Consider the following 13,933-nt stretch of genomic DNA (forward strand, 5'->3'; position numbering starts at 1 on the left):
CCAACTCTTGGTATGACACAGACCTCGTCACCCTTAAACGCAAGTGTAGGGTGGCTGAGAGAAAGTGGAGGGCAAAAGGTACACCCTCTGACAAACTGGCCTGCCGCCTTCTCCAAAGGCAATACAGACTTTCTGTCCCTGCTGAGAAGGGAGCACACATCCAGGCCCATGTCTCTACAGCATCTAACAACTCGGCCAAACTCTTTAAAATCGGCAAAGAGCCCGCCAATCCTGCTGCAGTCTCTACTTCTCCTGTCCCCTCCCAGGCCCGCTGCACGGCCCTGGCTTCTCATTTCATCAATAAAACCCAGGACATCCTGTCCACCCTCCTCTCCATCATCCTCCTCCTTTCCTGGCCCTCCTGCGGCACCTCCCCTCATCTCTTCTCCTCCTTTCCTTTGTTCACCCCTGATGACGGTTCTAGACAAGTAAGATCTATGAAAGTCTCTCAAAACAGTTTCTTCCAAAACCATCAAGGACCACATTGACACCCTTGCTCCAGCCTTGGCCGATTTCTGAAATCACTGTTTCGACACTGGAACCTTCCCATCCCCTCTGAAGCACTCCCTTGTGCACCCCCTTCTTAAGAAACCTTCTGCTGATTTCTCCTGTCCGGCCAACTATCACCTGATCTCCATTACTCCTTTCCTGGGAAAACTCCTGGAAAAGGTGGCCATCTCCCAGCATAACCTTCACACTGAATCTGTTGGTTGTCTCCTTGACCATCAGTCAGGCTTCAGAGTGGCCAGAAGCACGGAAACTGCTCTCCTGAACATCCATGAAGACCTGCTCTCAAACCTCGATTCTAACATGCCTTCTGTCCTCATTCTCTTCGATCTTTGCTCTACAGTCATCCATGCCATCCTGCTCAACTGCTCTGTGATAACCTGGGTATCACTGATCAGGCCCTGGTCTTGCTGACCTCCTTTCTCACTGATTGATCCTCCCAGGTCCAACTAGGGTCCTTCCTCTCCTCTATCTCTCTCTCTACCTGTGGTGTTCCCAGGGGACTAATCTTTCTCCCTGACTGTTCAACAAATACCTAGCATCCCCTGCCCACCACATAGCCACCCTCTGTTCCAACTTCCATTGCTATGTGGATGACACTCACCTCTCCTTCAGGCTACCTTCAGCCGGCTCTACTCCTTCTCTCATTCCTGACTGTCTTTCTGCAATTCAGGAGTGGTTTGCCACCAATGATCTCTGTCCTAATGCCAGTAAAACTGAGATCCTCCTCATTGGAACACCAACTCACTTCTTTCCTCTCACTCTCTGGCCACCCACCCTGGGCCCCCTTCCTTCTCCTACCTGTGATGCTAAGAACCTCGGGGTCATCTTTGACTCCACACTCTCCTTCGCTCCTCACATCTCTGATGTCTCTAAGAAGTCAAACTACCAGCTGCACCTCCTCAGAGGTATTCTTCTATTCCTCACTTTCCCCCAGAAGCTCACTTTCTCCAGAGCTCTTGTTCTCTCTAGGCTGGACTACTACAACAGCCTCTTTCTAAATATTCCTGCCTCTACTCTCCGTCCTCTACAACTCATCCAGAACAGGACTGCAAGACTTGTCATTGGCCTTAAACCCAGGGATTGTATCTCTCCAGCTCTGAAATCCCTTCACTGGCTGCCAGTGGCAGCAAGGATCAACTTCATGATCCTTTGCATTGTTCAAAAGGCTTTCTGGGGCTGAGTCCACACTACCTCCAACTCTCTCTTCCACTCTTCCACCTACAATTCTCTGAGGGTCAGTCGCCTTTCCAAGCAAAGAGTTGGGGGCAGATCTCTTTCTTTGGCTGGGACCTCCCTCTGGAACAGCCTCCCTGCAGTCCCCTCTCTTGCACTTATTTGCCACTCGTTGCTGCACTTATGAGTTCCCACACTTGCCACTCGTTGGCTGAACACTTGTTTTTCTCCTTTGTCCCACACTTTTCCATCTTCCCCCAAACCTGAGCACTTCTCCCCTCCCCCTTCCCTGCTCTTGCACGATCTGAATGACACAAGGCCTAGTAACATCATTGTTTTGTCCTCCCTTTTGTCTCCCCCTCCTTGTTTTATCACGCCTAGAAACAATTGTCTACAGGTGCGTTATAAATGCCATATCATTTTATAATTCTCTTGGAGCACCCAGGTGCCTAGCTCATTGGACTCAAAATATCTTTTAGAATACCTTCACTGTGGCTACATTCTCCTGGGAGCATTTAGCCATGCAACATTTCAGCGCACAGTGTCTGCTGAATGTTCAAGAAATACATTCTGCTTGTCACACAAGGGCACGCTGTCTGTGAAAAATGCTTCTTTTTAACGTGGGACTACAAAACAATGGCTTTTCTACTGATCACATACTGTTTAAAGAAAGCCCCCCTGCAACATCTTGCACCCCAACCCTGTGTTTACTGAATAAAACTACCCCGTAGTACCCCCAAAGCACCCACCCTTCCTTGAGTTACACCCTGGGACTTCTCGCACTGTGCCTGCTTCTATGTCACCTTAAGCCAGCAGTGCCACGTTCAATGACGTAGCCCCCCATGTCACACACTATGTCATCCCACCATGATATATTTGCCTTCACCACATTACGTGCACAACTGGTCTGTGAACCCCCTTCCGCCCCCTTGGCAGTGTTGGATCAGGACCTTTACAACATTTCCCCCCCCAGTCGATTTATCAATCAATTTTGTGCTAGTATCTCTTTGCTCTTTTATCATACATGCTTCATCATCAGCTGAACAGTTTACCCAAAAAGCCTCATAGTTTTCTATGTCCAAGGGTGTCATTGTGAGCATTCCCGGGAGACCATATTCAGGTATTTCTGTTTGTGTTTGTGTGTGGTGCATGCAGGGGCATCCTATATTTCCCCTCTCCCCTTTTTCCCTTCCAAATTCTTAATCCTAACTGACATGCACAAAAGGTGCTGAGCATCAGAACGAGTATTGGGACAGTTACTTTGAAAATGTTTGGCAACTACATGGGAGCCCAGGTAAATAGATTGTCGAGACAGTTGTCTGATGTTACCATGCTTGTTTCCCTCTTCATAGTCTCGTGGAGCATATGTTACTCCTCAATAGCCTCTGTTAAAGTTCAGTTCTCTGCATCATTTGCCAGCACAAATGTGCAGCAGCTGCTCCCGATCTTCTTGCAGATACCCCCCTCCATTGCTGTTAATAGGTCCAAGGTGTACGTATACTGGAGGGCAACTAATCTGACTGCCCTCAGTTCTTCCCTCACAGCATTCAGCCCTTTCTCCGTCGAATTAGTACTTCACATCGCGTGATTTGCAGCCACTCTACACTGACTGCTGTTTGGACACCTGGAAGAAAAAGGGACACAAATAAGGTTGATGCTTTTGTAAACAGTTTATACTCTGGTGGAACAGCACCCAGTCTGCCTGATGAAATTTGTGTCCAGTAATTACCGTCCCCACAATTTCTCTTCAAGTTCATGGATCAGGCTGGTTGTGTACTCAGCCCCCTGCTTAATGCTGTATTAGTGTGTAAATCGTTATTCAATAGTGCAGGATCATTGTTGAAGGAAATGAGTTCTGAGCAGGGCACCAAGAGGGCAGGGGGATGAGGGAATGTATGCCTTCCCAATCTGAAGAGAGCTGGGCTGTACGCCTGGGTTCTGCAAGCCCACCATTTGTCCAAAATGACTGCAGTCCCGCTCCTCAGCGCCAGGATACTCATCACCTTGATGCATCCAATATTATTCCCCAAATACACCGAGCCAGTGAATCTGAAACCAAGAAAAGCGTGTAAGTTCCTCTAGGTGCAAAGTTTGGTTTTTCTCATCCACCCAGGTTAAAGTGTGTACATGTTTATTCCAAACTTTAAGGCAAGTGAGATTTATTTTGCTCACTATGTGTTCCTCAAACCCTACCAGTTCTTCCACCCTACATTGTAATATTCCAATTCAATTTTATTTATTGTGATTCTGGTTAATAATAGTCAACCTTACACAAACTATAAACAAGACATTCACAACAATCAATACAATATATAAAACCCAATATATGAACTTTAAACATACACAAACCAGAAGTAAAAACAGACACACACATCACATTATTACAAGAGGATTATCTTAATATCACGTTTAGAATCACTCTAGAATAGATCAATATAAATCCAAATTCTATTATACCTAAAGCCTTATATCACAACAACAATTGAAGGGCACATATACCAGTTACACATTTCATTTCAATACTCTCAACCATAACTCCCCTCTGTGCAAAATACACAATGAAGAATCATACACACAGGCTGGTATATAGTTACCACACTACAGTCTCTCCTAATCAAGAGTTTAGTATCTTTGTGGATCATCTATCAGTCTGTTTTAACATCAAGAAAACCCTCCTCCTTTGTGGGTGCTTCTCCTGTCACTTTAGTATTGTTTTGGGGCATCAGTTTGTGTGTAAAGATCACTCTTAAATTGATATCAGATCTAAGATTTAGTGGGGGAAACCAGGCCCTAGACCTCTAAGAAATACAAATTAATCTTGCTGCAGCCAACAATTTTAGTGTTACTATTGCTAAGAGAGTTTCCTTCCCACTAGCCAGGCTATAGACAATAACACTGGTGTCTGTGTAATTAGGATCCCATACAAATCTGTATGAAGAGCCATTCACTGGACATTGAGGGCCCCACAATGAACCAAGATGTGTTCTCTGCTTTGTTTCCATCTAGTTCATCACATAACAGACAGTTACCCCCACACCGTTCTCTTAAACCTATCTTCCCATATCTCTCGGATTGCACCTGTTAGAAATGAATTTAACCTACACCGAAGGAATTCACTCCACCAATAGGGGTTGGGGAACTTCCTTAGATAGAGTGTTAAATATCTGAGTGGTGTATCCAAGGGCGAAAGGCTCTTATACAATTTTAAGAGTATGCTTTCTCTATTGTATGACACCATTCATGCTTCCTTAAATTGTTCTTTACCAGCCCGGGTTTGCAATCAAGGAGTCAATATGTATACCACAGTCATTCAAAATGTTGTCTGCTGCAATTCTAAGGACCACCAGGGTAGGACAGTTTCCCTTGTTCATTGTTGCACTCAATTCGCTGTAAATAGAATCCTTAGATGGACGAAATAATAATCTATATTCAGATAGTATTTTCCATTTCAGGATATAAGACACAGAGGCCCAGCTCCATACGCAGGGCAGGTATTGGCAAGCAATTGGGCAAGACTAGGGTTTTCCTCCATATCAATGTCGCTATCTTTTCTCAGTCTAGCCGCGAAATACATCAGCAATTTCCACTCCATACATTAATGCTAGTAAGACTTTCAGTTGATAAAAATCTATCACTGGCATGAGTGAGAATTGCAATACTGGATGTTAGAATGGATTTCTGATCTCTGCTCTGGTGAACAGATGTTCAGGAAGCCACCCTTGTTTAGTGAAACAGGGAACACTTTTGCGAAGTTAGTCAAGACAATTCAAGGAAGCTCTGAGAGAGCCATCAAGGCTAAGTCTCAGGAGTAGTAGGGGTGATTTGAGGTCTTAAATGAGCACACACAGTAGGACAACAGGAATTACCCTTAGACAGTAGAATATCAAAAATATTAGGCCCAAAACAAACACAAGTGAATAATGCAGAACACAGTACTACTACTACTTAAACACACAAAATCAAAATATATATACAGTCACTTTTTGGTCAATGCGGTAAAGTGCAGATTTCTGCCAAAACCTGTAAGGAGGGAAAGCAAACAGTCTTTATCACAATGGCCAACTTCAGAAATGGATATCCCTAAATTAATAAGTGAGCCCTATGAAGATTGGAGCCTTGTACTCAATGTTATATTCGTGCATAAAAGAACTTGTTGATGTGTAAAGCTATCATGGGACAAACTTCAATGGGAAAGATAAGTTAGAAGAGGACACTGGAGTGTGAGGAATTTCGTTCCAAGAGTAAGAGGTGGGTCTGCTACGGACAATAAAACTGTCCCCAACTTTTACACAACTATAGGAAACAAGAGCCACCCAAGTAAAGGCAAAGACAACAGAGGATCCCTTGGGCCTGATTCATGGAATCCGGTGCAGAAATGGTGCAAGGGCTGCATGCCGAGAAGAAACCTGCGGAAGCCTTGGCGAAGAAGAAAATATTGTGCGCCACTCGTATTCATGGATTCCAAGATGTATTACTAGCCATTGCGCAAGTCACAACAAGCTGCTTGAGGAACGCCTGCAACATGCCCCCATGCACACCAAAAAGCAAGCCAAAGGACTAACATGGCGCAAGCCTCAGCGCCACCCCTGGCTAGCATCCAGTATCCCAGTGATATTGCATGCCTCACATCGCAATCCCAGGCCGCACCCCAGAGAAAATGTGTGCCCTCCGTTGCAAGCCCAGGCTGTCCTCCCTACAACCTCTGCACCCATCCTGTCCATATACCCCCCTTACTGCACATGAACCACTGTAGTTCTTCCCCCACCCCTAACCCCCTCGCCTGTGACATCACCCACAGGCAGCCCACTCCAGACTGGACACCCCCCACAGGCAGCCCCCTCCAGACTGGACAACACTCCCCAGCCCCCCTCACCTGTGACATCCCCCAGAGGCAGCCCCCTCCAAACTGGACACCCCCCACAGGCAGCCCTCCCCAGACTGGACACCACCCTCAGCCCCCACACCTGTGACACCCCCCACAGACAGCTCCCTTCAAACTGGACACCATCCTCCAACCCCCTCACCTGTGACACCCCCCACAGGTAGCCCCCTCCAGACTGGACACCCCCCACAGGCAGACCCCTCCAGACTGGACACCACCCCCAGTCCCCCTCAACGTTGACACCCCCCACAGACAGCCGCCTCCAGACTGGACACCCCCACAGGCAGGTTCCTCCAGACTGGACACCATCCCCAGTCCCCCTCACTTGTAACGCCCCCACAAGCAGCATCCTCCACACTGGACAGCACCTCCAGCCCTCTCGCCTGTGACACCCCACACAGACAGCCCCCTCCAGACTGGAAACCCCTCAGCCCCCCTCACCTGTGACACCTCCCACAGGTAGATCCCTCCAGAGTGGACAACACTCACAGGCAGCCCACTCTAGACTGGACACCACCCACAGGCAGCCCCCTCCAAAGCAAACACCAGCCAGGCAGCCCCCTCCTGACTGGACACCCCCCACAGGCAGCCCACTCCAGACTAGACACCACCCGCAGCCCCCCTCACCTGTGTCACCCCCCACAGGCAGCCCCCTCCAGACTGACCACCACCTCCCAGCCCTCCCTCACTTGTGACAGCCCCCACAGGCAGATCCCTCCAGTCTGGACACCATCCCCGAGGCCACCTTACCTGTGACACCCCCCGGGCATCTCCCTCCAGACTGGAGCCCCCTCTGGACTAGACATCAACCCCAAACCCCCTCATCTGTGAAACCCCTGAAGGCAGCCCCCTCCAGACTGGAACTCCCACAGGCAGCCCCCTCCAGGCTGGACACCACCCCCTCACCTGTGACACCCCCCAAATGCAGCCCCCTCCAAACTGGACACCACTCCCAGCCCCCTCACCTGTGACACCCCCCACAGGCAGCCCCCTCCAGACTGGACACCACCCCCCACTCCACTCACTTGTGACACCCCCCAAATGCAGCCCCCTCCAGACTGGACACTACTCCCAGCCCCCCTCACCTGTGACACCCCCCACAGGCAGCCCACTCCAGACTGCACAGCCCCCACAGGCAGCCCCCTCCAGACTGGACACCACCCCTAGCCCCCCTCACCTGTAACACCCCACACAGCAGACTCCTCAAGACTGGACACCACTCCCCAGCCCCCCTCGCCTGTGACACCCCTACAGGCAGTTACCTCCAGACTGGACACCACTCCCAGCCCCTCTCACCTGTGACACCCTCCACAGGCAGCCCACTCCAGACTGGACACCAACAACAGGCAGCCCTCTCCAGACTGGACACCACACACAGGCATCCCCCTCCAGACTGGACAACAACCCCTCACCTCTGACACCCCCCACAGACAGCTCCCTCCAGACTGGACACCACCCCCAGCACCCCACGCCTGGGACTCACCCACAGGCAGGCCCCTCCAGACTAGACACCACCCCCCAACACCTCTCCCCTCTGACACCCCCCACAGGCTGACAGTCTGACACATTACCAGTGCAATGCATGTCTGTTGCTCACCTGAACTTCAGTGGTCTGACAGCACCATGAATTGCAACACCAACATGTATTCCGCAAATCCGACCAACTGGAATCACCGGAGGCCCATTCTTGAGTGGAGCATCTGCTCACACACCCTTCCAGGCCTTAATCATCCCCCACCATACACGTGTGACAAGTGAGTGCAAAAACATGTTCATGCTGCCCATGGCTCATTGCAAAGGCATGAAGGCACAGTGACAGAATGTGCACCCACGACAGAAGCAAAAATAACAAAAGTTGTTGCAAGATCCAACAATGGCCAGGCATGTCACAGCCTGAGCATGGGGGAGCTGGGTGGCAAAATACCTGTCAGGGAACAATCACATGGCAGGTCCGTGCATGTGTGATGGTAGGGCAGTCAGAGAGAGCATGACTCACAGAGCCTGATGAATTGTGCAGCCACTCAGGAAGATTAAATATGGGCCACTACTGCATTTCAGTGGTAGAGGTTGAACAACACATGAGAGAAGGCATGTGTGATTGCAGATGCTGATGAAGGCGTATGCACGACATGTGTTTTACACAGCATTGACAAAGTAATGTGCTATGAACGTGACCATGGAAAACTCCCACAGTGAGCCCACCTCCCTCCACCCCAATCACACTGATGCCAAACAAAGAGTGATGCAGCACAGGTAAATGCAAATCCAAAAATACAGTGCACACCCATTTGTCTGATTGACGCACCACTACATGTCAGGGACATGTGCATCCTGCCATCCGCAACCATCCCTGGAAACACAATACACAAGCATGCACGCAACACGACACATGACTTACAATGGAGAGATGCACTGGCTGACAATAGAAATAGCAAACAGGCCTACACACTGTTAAGTGACTTCAATTCAGCACTCCAACTAAGTCAATGCCTACTCTGGGAAGCCCAAGGGAAGCCCCTATTTATGTATTTTTATGACAAGTTCAGAGATCTGGATGATAAACCCTTGTATATCCCTCTCTCTTTGACTCCCCCTGACCTCACTGAGCCAAGAAGTAGGTTTGTTTTGCAAATTAAAAGATTTATTTGAAAAATTAAACAATATGTATATATCACACTTTTATGAATACATTAATATTTGATAGCACACTTATGAATATGACAGTGATCAACAATGGATAATATTACACTGGCACACTTTTTTAATTACTTAGGAGTTGGTATATAGAGGATAAGGTAGCTGAGAATGCTTTTATGGTTTCAAGGAAATGCAATGATGGAAAAGAATGCAGCACAGAAATAACTGAGATGGTTTCCACAAGAGATAATATGATCACTTTTTCTTTTGTGGCAATTCACTCCCCCCCTATGCAATATAAAGAGATGGAAGGTGAGCACACAATTTTCAGGAATATAATCAAATGCAATACAGATTCTAGTTCCCCCCTAGCAAGCTTAGAGCAACCGGTATGCTTTTAAAACATGCAGAAATACTTTTAATGTGATTTGCAATGAAGTGAAAATATGCTAAAATGATTTTAATTCCCTATAGGAGATTCAGGGTGGGTGACAGCTACTTTGAATTAGTTCAGGTCAACACTAGCAATGATTCATGAGGGATTATCAGGTTGAAAACAAATTTCAGCAATGGAAGCAAAAGACAGCTATTTTTGACAGGTGAAGAAGTTGAGTCAAATTGCAATTCGCGGCACTTTTTCCGAGTGCGCCGATCGCATTACAGAAAAACTATAAGAGTACTTTTTGGGTTCGTTGGAAAGTTCCTAGAATGTGCGGTTAAAAAGATACGGTCGATTTAGTGGAGGTAGATTCTCAGAAATAAAGTAAAGCTTAGAATGACAAATGACACTTTCACAGCTTTGAAATCACAGAATGAACACACGATTTCTATGATGCAGTTCTAAATAGGTGGAAATGGTTTGAATTAGATTATTTTAAACTAAGAGATTGGTTTGCACAGTTCTGGCTGGATACTCACACTATAAATTTGAACTAGGCCGTCAAGATCTGGTCAACAGGTTTAGACTTCACTCGCCCCGGACGGTCTCTGGCACTGGTTCTGCTCACAGCGATCTGGGTCAGCTCTGCTCTGCTGGTCTGGATCTCTGGTTCTGGCAAAAGTTCTTGGCACTGCGGTCTGGTCTGGGTCTGGTCTGCGGTTTGGATACAGCTCTGCTTTCTGGGTCTTGTACTGGCACCGCGGTCTAGTCCAGAAGCGAACAGCACAGCCCGGCTGTTTTATTCTGATGTACCCCTTGGAAGCCTGAGGTAAATCAGTTTGCAAAAATCTAAGGCCAGCTGAGAATACTTTTAGCTTGCAGTAGGCCTTCTGCTTCAAAGTTCTGGAATCTGGAGTCTGGTTTTCTAAGTTCTGGTCTCTGGATATTGCCTAAATTTGAAGTCGTCCGTCAAAGTGCTTCGCAAGAAATCAGTTTGAACTGGAAAGTGAATGTCTCTACCTGGATCTCAGTGGCTCTTTTTTTATATCTTTTGAAAATGGGTGGGAAGGCTGACTTTCTATGCCCAACCTTCTGGGGATCCCGATAGGCTACAATATTCTCTGTCGCCTGACTGGGGAACTGAGTTGTGAGTCATCCCGTGTCATGAGACATCATTTTTATGGCATACAGAAAGAACACTCCCCTTGTCACTTTGCACACAAATCTTTTTTTAACTTAAATGCATATTTATCTATGTACAATTTTTCTCATATTATATGTCCAGTTAAAATATTTTCTGTAGCGCCAAACCATCTGATCCCTGTCTTCGTAAGATGTTGTGTTCACTTCTGACAGAATTCTGCCCTTTTCATCCAGAACACAATCTCTAAATCTTTCCAGAATTTACACAAATGTGTGCAGGGAATATGGGCATCAGATGATGAAGTGTCAGATTTTTAACATACAGACATTTGGAGTAATACCCTATTTTCCGCTACTACCCCCCAGAACATACCACAGAGTCCTAACACCTCTTAAAATGTGCCCAGAAAAATCACAGGAATAATGACATTATTGATATAATTTTGACAATTATGTACTATGAATTATCCATCTTTCTAAAATGATGCTCTGGCCCAGAGGGGTCTGGTTTCCCAAAGCACGTGGGGAATCTCTGGTTTGTCCACTTCCTCCAAGCTCAGCTGGCTCACAGAGGCAGTGCCCCACTCATTTACTTCCAAGAGGAAGCCATTTACGCCCCCTGATTTAGCAATTGCTTGGAGCAAAGGGAAGTTCATTGTTCTGTTTCCCTGCTCCCAGGTATCCCTCCCCTGATTCAATCAGAGAGGTGTGATCTCCTTTTGGTGGGGCAGCAGAAGGCAGGCCATGCCTGTGAATGCAGTTGCTCGGCAAGTTTCAACTCCTTTCGGGGGTAGTTGCGGGGCAGAATTCAATCTCCTTAAGCCAGGCTTCAGCCAAAGGTCACTTTTGTTCCCATTTTTCTTCATTCAAATCAAACTTACAATTTTGACACATGCAGCTAGAACTCTGATTCTAAGTTCAAAACCATGACATTTATGCAGTTGCAACCTATGTGACACTCAAAAGTAGGTCACTCATTTATTTTAAACATTTCAATTTTAGTGGCTTTAAATCCCATTTCACTTAAGCTGCTGACATCCACAGCTCAGCCAGTTTTGTTATGAATATTATTTTAGGCTCTTCATCTTTCCAGATTTGGTATGCCCACAAGACTTCATTCTACCAGACGTCTGCTGGTGTTCAGTAAGATTTTTGAATATCTTGCAATGTTTGAAATAGGCATTTTGAGCTTGCATTCAGAGAAACAAAGGTGATTTCAAAGCGCTTTTTGAGCTAACAGGCACTGCTGTTTTTCCTTTGGCACCACGTTTCACTCATGGCGCTTCTGGCCCATCATGCTCGCACTGGTGGGTGGCGACCATTTTGGTGTGCGCAAAAACTGCACGGTTTTCCTGGATTCTGGTGCAATTGTGGGCTTTTTGGCCATCTTTGATTTTCCAAGCCCACAGCACCAAATGTTGCAGCATAATAACTTGAACGTGGGTCGATACACCTGACAACACAAATGAACTGCACGAAGTGTGGAATCTAACAAACAGAACAATGTATATTAAAGAAATATGTGCAAAAATAAACTACGAATGAAGGTAAAACGAGTCCATGTAAAATATGTACAAAAATAATTTTCTTAAGCCAAAACAACTATATACAATAAAAACGGGGAAGGAATGTCTGAAAAGTCTGGGTAAAATAATAAATGAAGAAAGGAAACAAACACCTAAATAACCATGTACAGAGGCAGTGGAGCGGGCTAGTCAAACTCGTCGCCAATCTCACTTAGGCTCTCTACCAGGGCTGAGTCCAGTGCCACATCCTCACTCTTCAGGCGAGCCTCCAATATTCCATGGAGGGCTTGCATGGTCTCCAGCATCTGTGTCTCTATCACCTCGGATTCCCTGCAAGTGGCCCACAGGATGGCAGCCCGCCTACTCGTACCAACGCAGCGCAATTTCAGCCATGGCCAACACAATACTCTCTTCCCAAGCATGCTGCCTCTCTGCTCCGATCTGCTGCCCATATTTCCGGAACACGGAAACATCCTGTCCCTCAGGTCCACGTGTGCCTCCTGTCTCACACTGTGCACTTGTCCTCTTTGGATGTTCTGCCCTGAGAAATGAAGCCTCCTCCTGGTTGCCAGCTGCTGCCACAGTGCCCGGTGCCTGCTTTGTGTGTACGCTTCCGAGCTGATGACGCTACCCAGGGGTGTACGGCTCGTGCCCTGCTTCTGGGTGCCTGCTGTCCCTCCATTGCCGGTTACCCTGTCGGTGCCTGGGTAGGCACCATGAGCACCTCAACAGATTGACCTTGGACTCCCAACTCGGGCAGCAATGTTGGCTCCACCAGGCTGGGCAATGTGGACTGGACTGGTGCACAGGCGGCCCTGGAGGTATCTGGGCTGGAAGGCACCCAAGAGGATGACTGGCACACAGAGGAGGAAGACGAGGAGGGGGTTGAATCAGTGAACAGTACATGGAGCACAACATGGAACAGGCATGTTGCAAACCAGGTGAGGAGGCAGCATACCTCACTGTGATGAGGTGCAAGCAGACTGCATGTAGCCTGCAAATCATCATGGATGAATGCTGTATGCCTTGTCACCCCAGCCTGACGGAGTGGCACATAGTCCCGAATGGCAACACAAGATGGTAAGGGGGTGTGGGTCTGTGTGGAAACATCAGCTGACACCGGGCGTTGGGTCTTGGTGGAGACATCCCGGCAGGCGCATAAAGCTGCATCCGATGGCCCAGGGACTAGAATTTCCACAGGTACCTCCACGGTGGCCTGCACAGCCTCATGCCCCTGGGACAGGACTGCAGTAGGCACTCCCACTTCAACAACCCCACCTGACCCCATGGGCTGGGCGGGGCTGCAACCGCCACCTCTTCCCCATCTCCCCTGACAATCTGGATTATTCTGGGGCATCTTCGGCCATTGATGGCCCATGTATGGCATCACCACTCCCCACCGCTGCAGGGGAGTCCACTCCCACCTTCACCTTCTTCAACTTACCCCCAGCAGCCATGCTCACTGTTACTGGTGCTGCCACAGCCACATTGCTCCCGAAGATGTGCTTTCATGGGGGCGTGGCTGGGCCTTACACCCCTGCCTGGTGGAGGCATCCCTGCTGCCATGCTCCACAGCACTGGTTCCGCCCTCTTCAATAGATGCAATTGTGGAAAAGGAGATACAGAACAGAAACACCAGTGTACTGCACCAATTTGTGCATGGCAATACCAATATTCAAATGA

General features: G+C 47.9%; 1 long non-coding RNA gene across 1 annotated transcript in view; it reads right to left on the reverse strand.

Moving 5' to 3' along the window:
* Positions 1–392: 392 nt before the first annotated feature.
* The window catches only part of LOC138548657 (uncharacterized), a 28,839-nt gene continuing 15,298 nt past the window's right edge, over positions 393–13,933 (reverse strand). Inside the window, exon 2 of the long non-coding RNA XR_011292455.1 lies at positions 393–3,732. This is a non-coding gene — a long non-coding RNA (uncharacterized lncRNA). The remainder of the gene's footprint in view (positions 3,733–13,933) is intronic.

This window comes from Ambystoma mexicanum, chromosome 1q, assembly GCF_040938575.1.
Source record: "Ambystoma mexicanum isolate Mex_15411 chromosome 1q, UKY_AmexF1_1, whole genome shotgun sequence".
NCBI classification, from domain to species: domain Eukaryota; kingdom Metazoa; phylum Chordata; class Amphibia; order Caudata; family Ambystomatidae; genus Ambystoma; species Ambystoma mexicanum.